At 32.3% G+C, this 12,597-nt stretch overlaps 1 long non-coding RNA gene across 1 annotated transcript; it reads left to right on the top strand.

The window, feature by feature from the left end:
• The first annotated feature begins 10,573 nt into the window (after positions 1-10,573).
• Positions 10,574-11,886, top strand: LOC128290315 (uncharacterized). The gene is made up of 2 exons (XR_008280054.1): positions 10,574-10,713; positions 11,666-11,886. It is a non-coding gene; the product is annotated as an uncharacterized LOC128290315 (long non-coding RNA).
• The last annotated feature ends 711 nt before the right edge of the window (positions 11,887-12,597 follow it).

Raw genomic sequence — 12,597 nt, 5'->3', positions numbered from 1 at the left:
AAGATATGGAGGTCTAAATGATATACATCCTTCAAGTTTAATAAATTATCATCTAACGAATAAGTTCCTACTTATACATTATTTTCATATATGTACTTATTAAGCTTTATGCTTACTCCTTTCCTTTCCATTTTCTTATAGTGCTGTCAAGCTCGTATCGGGGATCAAGGGACATCGGAGGCATTGATCACACTATCACTTGAAGCTTTTGGTATAATTAGTTTAAATGTTGTAATTTTGGCATGTATAGGGACTCAAATCTTTGGTTTAGTGTCTTGTTCGATTAGCCAAAAGTTTTGGCTCTTATGATGGATGTGAAAACATTTTGTATAGGCCATTAATGTTGGCTAATATTAATTATTATTAGATGCATTTGATGCAAATTTCCAATGATTGTGGCTAATTTGGTTATATATATGTTATGATTGTATTGGTTTGGTTGATCTTGTTTGAGTTAGTACAAGTAAGGGTGGCAAAGAGGCTTGGTAAATAGTCTTATTTTTGTCTACATGGGCAGACACACTGTAACATCCCAATTTTAGGCCTAGTCAGAACAGTGGTTTCAGGACCAAAAATTCGATGAGGAAAAATTTATTTTTATTATATTTTTATAGTCTACAATTTTACGAAATGATTTCGTGAAAATTTCTTTCGAAAATTTTGACATTTGAGCACTCAATTTAGTCAAAAAGACTAAATCGTAAAAAGTTCAAAAGTTGAGTTCTACATGCTAGAGGTGTCCAATTGTTATGAAATTTTAAATTGGAGGTCCTTATATGGTAATTAGACCATTTGTTAAGTTGGTGGACAAAAATGGACATGGTTCGGCATGTTTCCAAAGTTTTTCATTAAGGACATTTTGGTCATTTAGTTATTAAAATGAATTAAAAACAAAATTAAAAGCCAATTTTTGTTCATCTTCAACCTCTTGGCCAAACCTTGCATGGGGAAACCATGGCGAGGGTTTTTCAAGCTTCCAAGCTCGATTGTAAGTCCATTCTAGCCCCGTTTTAATGATTTTTACATTTTTGCAATCCCCATAACAAGATCTATCTATTTCTATGATTAATTTGAGCTATGGTTTATGTTTAAAAATTGACCCATGTGTGACATGCATGCATTTTGATGTCTAATGGTAGAAAATGAGTGTTGGGTGTTAAAGAAACGACTTTTACTAAGCGGTTTTCGATGAAAACGTTCAAAATGACTATTTTGTAAAAGTTGTAAAATGGTATTAAGGTGTGTTTTTGATGAGAATTGTAGTTTGATATAGTTAGAAAATGATTTTGCTAGGCTTAAAATGCAAGGAAATTGAATAAAAATCATTTTACGAGCCTAGGGGAAAAAGTATAATTTTGACAAAGTTTAGGGACAAAAATATAATTTTGCCAAAATATGATTTTCCTGAACGGATCTCAATATAGAAAGGATCTAGCCTGAACGGATGTTCCTTAAGTGGTCGAGCCTCCCGAAGAATATGGGTGCATTAAGGATTTAGTCCGGACGGGTAATCGATTAAGGACTAAATTTAGTCTGGACTGGTGATTCAGATCTGAGCTTATGAGAGTGTATGTCATTGTAAGGGATTTAGCCTGAACTGGTAATCCCAAAAACACTCTATGAGTTATGATACGGGGGATTTAGCCTAGACTGGTAATCCTGCCATAATGAGTGAGGTTCGTGGGAGTACGTACTTGAAATGATCACTTGCATAACTTGACGATAAATGTGATATCCATCGAGATTTTGAGGAACGAGAATTAATATGAGAAATGGAATGGAAATACTTAAAATGATAAACTCATCTATGCTTAGATGATACTAGTATGATGTATATGATTGTCATGTTTGGATGAGTGGTTGTGCTAAGAGATAGCACATGTACGTACTCAAAATCCATGAGCATGTGTTTGCCATGTGAAATGAAATGGACTTGTGATAAAAGTGCTAATAAATGAGTGATACATAAGAGAATAATTTTTATGACAATCTTATGATGATTATCATTTTGTTGCTCTAAAACTGTTTGGCCAATAGCAATAGTCTAACTTTGAAAATCCACCAAAAATAGTCTAATTCGAATTAAATGCTAAATTAAGTATGAAATGAAATCTTATTGAGTCTAGTTTCACATAGAAGAAATGGTATAAGCAAACGAATTTCATATTATGAGATATTTGAATTTTTGTGAGACAAAGTCAGAATGAGTTTAGAATCCCTATTCTGACTTGGGAAAATCACTAGAAATTGTATAAAAATAAATATGGGTTAGAATTCATATTAATAAGTCTTTAATGAATCTATTTTCAATAGAAAGAAACGAGAACATTAAATGAATCTCGTACTAAGAGATAAATAAATTTTAGTGAAGAAAGGTCGAAGCTATCAAACAGAAAAATAGGGGAGAATTTGAATAGTAAACTATACTTATTTTCCAGACTAAAAATTCTAAAAATTTTATGGTAAGAATATATGTGAGTCTAGTTTCAGGGAAAATTAACGGATCTTAATTTAGAGTTCTGTAGCTCCAAATATAAATAATTTAATCACTACGACTCGAGAAAACAACTTGACTGGACTTTGAATAGATAGAAAGAATTTGAAAATAGCATGTTAATACAATGTGTATTAATTTTCATGCGAGCTTACTAAGCCTAAAACTTACTCCCTCCTTTCCATTCCTTAGTGTTCTCAGGTCAGTCAGGTTTGGAGATCGTCGGAGGCAGCATCACCCTATCAAGCCAATACCTTTGGTGTATTTATACATAAGTTAGAAATATCAAGTGAGTGGCACGTATAGGGACCTAGTTTTATAACATGTGTTATTATAATTTGGCCAAATGTATTGGCCTATATTGAGCTATTGATTACGACTTGTAAATCTAGCTATTCATGTTATGTCTAATAATTGTGATGTGAATATTCCTGTTTGCCATGCATGGTTGGTAATATGTCATGTGTGTTGAATGCATGTTTTATGACCAATCGAGGTGGTCATGACCATGAATTAAATGTGTAATGTGGAAATAAAATGATAATTCCTTGAACATGGATGTTTGATGGATAGTTTGGTAACCATGGTACAATAATATAAAGTGAGAAATAATAATAATGTTAAATTGAATATGAAATTGGTGTAGAATGTCTTAGTCAAGCATATTGTTTTATGCATGTGAAATGTGGACACCATATAAAGTTATGACTTGGCTAGAAGGTTATGCTTGATGATAAGTTGGAATTAAATAGACATGAATGATAACTATGGTATAAAGGTATAAGTGGTAAGGTATTTGATAAAGCCAAATGAATAAGATATGGTGTGACTAGACTTGATTTAATGTGAGAATGTGTAACACATGTATGTTGATAAGTAAATGAAATGTCTACATCATAATTGAGGATGTTGAATGCTTCTGGATCCATGTTTGTGTGTGTGCATGTAAAGGGTGGCAAAAAGGCTTGGAAAATAGCCTATGTGCTGGCCACACGAACAGAGATACGGCTGTGTGTCTCAGTCGTGTAGAAGACACGGTTTAGCACACGGGCGTGTGACTTGGCCGTGTAACCCTTATTTATTTGCTGACGTCATAAACAGAGAGTTACACGGGCTGAGGACATGGGCGTGTCCAGAGCCACACGGGCATGTGAGACCACATGGCCTACCCACACTGGCGTGTGACTCTCCAAAACATGAAAAATGTTCTAAGTGATGTAAAACTTTTAGAGGTTCTCGGTTTAGTCAAAAACCCCTTCTAAATTATGATTTGTGTTTTGTAGACCCAAATAAGGGATTATGTACATATGATTGAATATTTCAAAATATGAATGAAATTTTATGGCCGGGTTTGCATGATTGATTGCGTTTAAGTCTGGTAATACCTCGTATCCTGTCCTGGCATCGGACATGGGTAGGAGGTGTTACATTTAGTGGTATCAGAGCTATGGTTTAATCGGTTCTCAGACTAACCTAGCATATGTATGAGAGTCTAGCTATACATGCCACCTATCTGAGATAGTGTGATGTTTCTCGTTGCATATGATAGCCACTTTGTTTAGACAAAGGTACTCTCCAACCGAGCTACATCCAACCATATTGATTGTGATAAGGAGGTAATTGAGTAAAGCGCAGTTATGAGAAGTTGAAACTTGGAAAAGTACAAATAAGATTCATAATACCCTGTTATGGATAAAATGTAATAGTCTTGATTGGATATTAAAATTTGATGGATTGCAATGAATTATTGAAATGAGATAAATGATCATATGGCATAACAAACTTACATATGATTGATTGATAATTGCATGATGTATCTGACCGAATTGCTCGATTAAGTGCATGTGTTTAGATAACTTATCAAAAATATTAATGGGATGAATATTCATGTATATTTGTTTGGATGATTATGATTGGCAAGCTCGTATAGCTTGAGTAAATGTGTTAAATTGCTTGGACTGATTTATATGATTGTAATGATATGTCTAAATGATGGTGTACGAGGTAAAAGTATAGATTGTGATAAGCTTAATCATATTGTTGGCCTTGTATGATATCATGTGCATGACTTGTATGATTAAATGAATAGATAAGTAAAGTTATCCAGAAAACATAGAGTGCATGCATAAGTATACTTGTTAAAATGAGATGACTGGAAAGTGGGTGTAAATTCAATATGAAAGTTAGTTTACCCGAAATGAATGACATGTTTGTGATGATGTTGCTATGATGATGAAAATTGTGTTACATGTATATGTATATGAGAGTCAAGTCAGAGGCCCTACGACTCCCTTCCCCTTACAAAAGTGGTGTTTTATAATGAAATTTCCCGAGATTTGTGATGAACAAGTTTCCAGATGAGAAACCAAAGAATTTAGTGATAGAATGGTTATAAGCATGATTAGTGATTGAGAATGGGTTGATAAGTACAGATAGAGTTAGAAAGATATCGAATTGACTGAAAGATTATTTAATTTTCGCAATATCACAGTTAGTAAAAAGGTTAACTTCAAAAATCGATCTATTCTGAAATGATGTCGGGAAATATTATTTGAAATATGATGTGTCCGCGTATGGTAATTACAGTGAGTAGATTATGATTGCCTCTCTTGAAATATAGTAAGAGATCATTTGTTTGCGGAAGGGTTATTGAGACTATCTATTTTCTGATGAATTTTGATATTATGAGAATGTTTTCTGATCTTAATGTTAGACAAAGACATTGTCAATTTGATTTGGGTTATGATCTACATGATTCTATCTTCTTTTTGGTATTTTGTTACATTCCATCTGTTGGGAATTGATGTGAAATTGTAAATGGTGCCATGATTCTATCTTTACAAATTATTGCTCTTTATGATTATATATATATATATATACACATGAAGTATATCATTCTGGTTGTATTCATTTTCAGTTAGTTGGAATGATGTCTTTCTGGATTTCTTTTCTCTGAGGAACCATTGAGGTCTTTCATATTTTCTTATGAACTTTGTTATCGGTCTTTCGAGACAGTATCGTGATTTGGATTTCTATATTCTGGATTTCTCCGTATTGGGTTTCTTTATCTTGAGTTTTTGGCTATCTTTATCTCGAAACTTGTCGAGCATGGCTTATATCTAAAATATGATCTTCAGTTTGTGATATATATATATCAAGCATGACTATGTTTCTAATTTGATTAGTAATATGGTGATCTTAGTATTTGGATGTCTCTAAATTTCCGTATAAGGATTTAACATTGGCAAAGGCTGAAGTAGTAAAATTTTTGTCTTGTGAAATTCATGGCTTAATTCATGATTGTCAAAGTGTAACACCCCTTACCCGTACCCAAGACCGGGACAAAGTACGAGGCGTTACCCGACACATACTCAGACATTTTGAAAAATACGGGTTATAAAATTTCATTCTAATTTAAAACCAATCAAACAACATCATAGTGTCCTTATTATGGACCTCCAAGGTCCAAAACATACATTAAAATCGATCTGGGACTAAACCGGGAACTATTGAAAAATTTAGTAAAATTCCTAGGGTTATGCCTCACACGCCCGTGTGGAGGCAAAGCAAACGCCCGTGTGCTTAGGGACACGCTCGTGTCCCTCACCTGTGTTGAATTATTTGAATTTATTTTTCATTTCGAACTTATAGGGGTTTTCACACGGCCAAGCACACGCTCATGTCCCTCACACGGCCTAGACACGCCCGTGTCCAAAAACTCAAACATTCTATTTATAACGTCATCATTCATTTTGAGGCACACGGCCAAGGCACAAGCCCGTGTGCTTAGGCCGTGTCCACCACACGGTTGAGGCACACAGACATGTCTCTGCCTATGTGTTTACTACCATGCAAACTGACCTAAAATTTTAGGTGCAAGGGACACATGGCCAGGCAACACGCCCATGGGGCTGACCTTGTGTCACACACGTCCTCGACACATGCCCGTGTGTCTACCCGTGTGGACCTTTTTAGGGCTATTTTTCAAGCCTTTGGTCACCCTCTATCACCCATACACACTTAAAGACTTCAATGGTATTTAATATGACCTAATTATGCTCTTAAACAACCTTGGCATAACTCATTACATGTTAACCTCATCTCCTCGGTTTAGTACATGCTAGATTATTCTTTTCGAATTAGGGATTAACATAGCACATTTTACATTTTACACTTAGGCCATATTATAACCATATACCACTATATGCTATGTCCACCCTCAAATTATTAGGTCCCATTTAGATCATCCATCCATGATAACCCTCATCATCATATCTTATGAAACATTTAAACATAAACATGCATCATTAGTAGGTTTACAACCTACATCAATATGAGCCATATCTCATGGCCAAATACAATAGAATAAATATATCATTTAAACCCTTATATTGGCTAGCCAAATGAAACATATAACAGAATAACCAAAAACCCTATACATGTCATTAAACAAAATAAAAGTATCTATATACCAAAGCGGGACAAGTCGATAGTGTGTTGATTCTCTAACCGTCTTCCAATCTTCACGAGTCCATGAGCTCTGTAAGACAGGGAAAAGAGAAGCGGGTAAGCATTTATATGCTTAGTAAGTCCAGATAACTGGAAAGTAAACTTACCAGTTAATTAGCATACAACCATATTTAGACAATAATTCCAACAAGCATAAAATAGTTTCCCTATCACATGCACTCAATCATCAAGTTAGTCTAGTAACAATACATCGTGTCATTAGTCTTAGATGAGCTCATCAACTCAATATTTCCATCTCTATTTCTCTTGTTAATCCCGTTGAATTTATCAAAAATCTCGATGGATAACTTAAATTACCGTCAAGTCACACAAGTGATTATCTTAAGTACGCACTCCCGCGAACCGTACATCTTACGGTGGGATTACCAGTCTAGGTTAAATTCCCCCGTAAGAATAACTCATAAAGCAATGCCGGGATTACCAGTCCAAGCTAAATCCCTTTTTATGACAATTGCTCTCATATGCTCGTATCTGAATTGCAAGTCCAGGCTAAATTTCAGTCCTTAATCGAATTACCCGTCCGAGCTAAATCCATGTTGCACTCATATTCTTCGGGAGGCTCAATCACTCAAGGAACACCCGTTCAGGCTAGATCCTTTCTATTTTGTGATCATCGGATTACCCGCCTGGGCTAAATCCTTTTCTGCAATACATGCAGGATCTCATGTAATGTAAGCCATAATTTATCCATCGGATTTCTCTTTCTATTTCACCCGGGACATTTATCATCTTTTAATTTACACTAGCACATTTCATGGATTATCATGCAATGAATATCTAAATTTTCATACATTCAAGAACATGCATTATTTAAGTACATTAAAAGTTTACTTTGGGTTATACGAACTTACTTGGTAGTCGTTTCGGATTCGTGTCTCGGTTATTTCGAAACCTTTTGTTTTCCACGGTTGACCTCCGGAATTAGTTCCTCGGGGTCTATATCAGTAAAAATAAATTATTAATACCTCCCATTGTTCATTTTCAGCTTAAGTGTCACTCTCGGGTAAAATGACCAATTTTCCCCTAACCTTTCACACTTTTACAATTTAGTCCTAAGGCTCGTATAATGGAATGCATGAAATTTCTAAGTTAACTAAGCCTAGCCGAATATTTTTCTTGCCTATAGCAACCCACATTTTCTTTCATTTCACATTTTTCTACCCATTTTCACAACTTTTAAGAAATAGTCCCTTAAGCCATTTCCATGAAAAACTACTTAGTAAAAGTTGTTTACTATCCTTTAAACTCTCATATTCCTCCATAAATCAAAAAATAAATAAAAAACATCTCATGCATGGGTAAATTTTTGAACATGAACCCTAGCTTGAAATATGGGTAGAAATAAAAAGAGTATGCTACGAGTATCTCAAAAATACGAAGAACGCTAAAAACGGGGCTAGGGAGCACTTACTATTGAGCTTGAAAGTGTTGAAAACCCTAGCTATGGAGACCCTTTAATTTTCGGCAGCCATGGAGAAGAAATGGCTGAATTTTTCTTCCTTTTTCCCTTTTTATTAATTTTATTACCAAATAACTAAAATGCCCTTCCTTACCAAACTTTTTAAATTTTCTATGCATGCCAATTTTTGTCCAAAAACTTAAAAATTGGGAAAATTACTCTTTAAGGACCTCTAATTAATATTCCAAAGTAATTTCATACAAATTGCTTCTAGAATCCAAGTTTTGCAATTTATTCAATTTGGTCCCTAATTTCCAATTGGACACCTTATACTTAAAATTTCTTCATGAAACTTTAATACATGCTTATTTTCATATTCCAAACCTCATAAAAATCATAAAAAATATTTTTACATTGAATTTGTGGTCCCGAAACCACTATTCTGACTAGGCCCAATTTTAGAATGTTATACAAAGTTTGGACAGTTGAGAACATTGTTAACCGAAGCCTTTGAACTGGTCTAGTCTGTGTTGAGGAAAGACTTCCTAATTTTCAGTGATGTATTGTTGTTTGAATGGCGATGTGTTTTAAGGCAACAAGACAAGTGATAGCTTAAAGCATCTGATGTTATAGAAAGACCTGAGTTTGCTATAGCGTAAATGACTTAGGTATTAAAAGATGATGTGATGGTTATTGTATGATCCTTGTGTAAGAATATTTGAAATGTTAATGGGGTTAAAGCTGAGCATCAGGTTCTACCAGAGTTATCTTTGGCAGTATTAATATTAGGATGGAAAATGAGAAAGGATTATCCTCAAAGCCCTATCAGGATCATCCCTGTCTTCGAAAGAGAAAAAGTCATGTAGCTTATCGTTAAATGTTTGACGAGATATGTAAATCATGCTGGTATGTACTGAATTTTCGCTCATCAGGTTCGAGGAATTTTGTATCTTTACGAATATCAGTCATCTTAAGATTTTATTCTCCACTAATGGGATTGAGATCCGGGTTTCATATCATGATTTATTGGGAAAGCTAGAAGAGGCTTTGAAACTTAAAGGTAACTGAGAGTTGAATTGGTAAATAATCGAGTTGTATGGAATTATAGGAAGTAGAAAGCCGAGATGAACTGGCTAGTTTCACTATTCGAATTCAAAAAATATTCAAGTATGAATGTATATGTAACATGATGGTATGGATCAGACTTTTGAATACATGAACTTTCTGATAGAAATTAAGTTTCTATGAAAGTGTTGTAAAGCGAAAACCACTCATGATTCTTGTATATGGAATTTAAGGAGATAGGAAATGTAACGACCCGAATTTTAAGGTTATCAGAAAAATGTATTTTTGGGTCTCCGTTTCTGAAAAAATGGATTATTAAATAATTATTAGAAATATTTATGAAGTTAATCGAGTGGTTAATTAGAGTTTAATGAAGTAAATTTAGCTTAATTAAGGATAAATGGATAAAATGATTAAATTGAGTGAAGTGTGAAAGTTTAATTATAGAATAAAAAAATTGAGGGGATTAAATAAGCAAATAAGCCAAAGTGAGTGCCAAGTGTGTGATAAAATAAAATACATGTGTGATAAATAATGTACATACATTTGCAATACATGTATGTATTTACTTATTATTTAAGTAAGTATTAATGTATTTATTATTATTAAATTGATATTATATGATAAATAAATAAAAGAAAGACAAGTGTATGAAAATGATTTGATATAAGTGTATAAATAAAAATATACACATTTGTAATACAAGTATTTGATAATAAATAGATATTTATTTGAATATTAAATTATTGCTATAATTATTAATTAATATTAATATTATATTATATTATGAAATAAATTAAAATAGTGACAAATGTGTTGTTATTATAAAATACATGTGTAATAAATTGAATACATACATTTGTAATATGTATATTTAATTATTAGTAGATATTTATTATCTATAAAAGATATTTATTAATTAAATATTTATATTATAAGATTTTTATGTAATAAATATATTAAATTATGACAAGTGTGTGGATAATAAATGGATACAAATGTAAAATAAATATTTGATATTAATTAGATATTTATTAAGTTAACATATATATATATATATATATATATATATATATATATATAAAGTAAAACAAAAGAAAAAGAAATGAAAAAAAAAAAGATAGAAAAGAAACAGAATGAAACGAAACTGAGAGCAAGGAAGGAAAGAAAAGAAAGAAAGGGAGAAAAGGGAAAATTCAGATTTCAAGGTTTGAAAGTTTAATTGGTAAGTCAATTTAGCCATTTTTTACTCAATTTTGATGTTTTAGAAGCTTTGGAACAAGATTTTGATGAAATTAAGTTGATATTTTGAAAGTTATTAGATTTCTAGATAATGTTCATGTTGAGTAAAATGATGAATTAAGGGCTAAATTGATATAAATTCAAGTTAGAAATGAAATAAGGATTGAATTGTAAAGTGATTCATAAGTTTTATGCTTAAGGACTAAATTGAAAGAATTTCAAAATTATGGTTTTATGATGAAAAATAGATGATTATGTCCAAGTTTGGTTAAAAATTGAGTAGAAATAAAGTATGAATTAAGATAGAAAAGTAAGTGAATTTAGTTAGGATTTAATTGAAATTAAAAGTAGAAAATCAACATTTTGCACTAAGACTATTTTGGACAGCAGCAGTAGTCTAAGTTTGAAAAATCACCAAAAATTTTAGAAATTGAATTTGAGGATGAAGAAAATATGGAATTAAAGTTTATTGAGTCTAGTTTCTTATAGAAGAAACAGTATAAGCAATTGAATTGTAAATGATAAGATATAATAAATTTTCTGAGACAAGGTCAGAATGAATTCGGGTTCCTCTGTTCTGACTTTAGAAAATCATAAAAAATTGGAGAAAAATAATTAGAGGCTTAAAGTTACATGTTTAGAATCCATAATGAGTCTATTTTCATGAGAAATCAACGGGAATATTATCCTAGTTCTGTACTATGAGATAATTAATTTTTAGTGAAGAAGGGTCGAAACTGTTAGACAGCAGAATAGGGGTGAATTTAAAGAATAAAATGTACTTAATGGCTGAATCAAAAATTCTGAAAATTTTATGGTAAGAAGATTGTTGAGTCTAGTTTCAGGAAAAATTAGCAGATCTTAATTTAGAATTCTGTAAGTCAAGATATAAATTAGTAATATATTAATGATTATGAATTGTATTAATTTCGTAGTTAATGTGGTACCGAAAATCTCGGCTAAGAAAGGACAAGACAAAGTCAACGGGAGTTAGCTCGAAAATTACAGTTTGTATTTCTATAACCTGAACTTAATATTTAATTATTGAATTTATTATTTATTATGTATGGTAGGTGCATTGATTAAATTATTTGAAATAAAATGAATATTGATTGAAATTGAAGGGTGAATTTAATTAATAATTGTTGTATTTTAATTGAATGTTAAGGTAAATAATTAAAGTATGAATTATTGGTATTGTGTTTTTATTGAAATGATTTGATTTGAAAATATGGTGAAATAATTATGAACATTTGTTTATTGTGAAATTGAATATTTATTAGTGAAAAGTGAATGGAATTATATTGAATTGAAAAAAAAATATAATTAATTAATTAAAATATGAATTAATTGAAAACTGAAAAGTGAATTAAATACCCTATTAACTAGTCGGGCTAGTCGGATATAGTTGGCATGCCATAGGATATGAAAGAGTACGGGTTTTTGCCGGCTTACTGATCAGGCACTTATGTGCCGACTACTGTTACTATTACCGATTCGGCATTTTGTGTGTCGGATATTGTTACTGTTACTGTTTCGAATTTGTTTCGATGAAGTACTCTGTGTACCGTACTGTTACTATTCCGGATTTGTTCCGATGAGGTACTCTGTGTACCGTATTACTCTTTATCTTATTCTTGTTTGACGGCCGATGAGGCACTATGTGCCGTCTTGGTGTGTTGGTTGGATCCGTATCCGCTCGAGTCCGAGTCATGTTAATAGGGTAAATAAAGGAACTGGAAAGATCGATTCTTGAATAATTTAATTGTTCTTGAATAACGATTATTATTGAATAATTGATTGCTCTTGAATAACCGATTATTCTTGAATAAATAATCGTTCTGATTGACTGGTTGCTAATGAATAT

The sequence above is a fragment of the Gossypium arboreum genome, chromosome 3, assembly GCF_025698485.1.
Source record: "Gossypium arboreum isolate Shixiya-1 chromosome 3, ASM2569848v2, whole genome shotgun sequence".
Taxonomy (NCBI): Eukaryota; Viridiplantae; Streptophyta; class Magnoliopsida; order Malvales; family Malvaceae; genus Gossypium; species Gossypium arboreum.
This window is presented reverse-complemented; position numbering and strand designations above follow the sequence as displayed.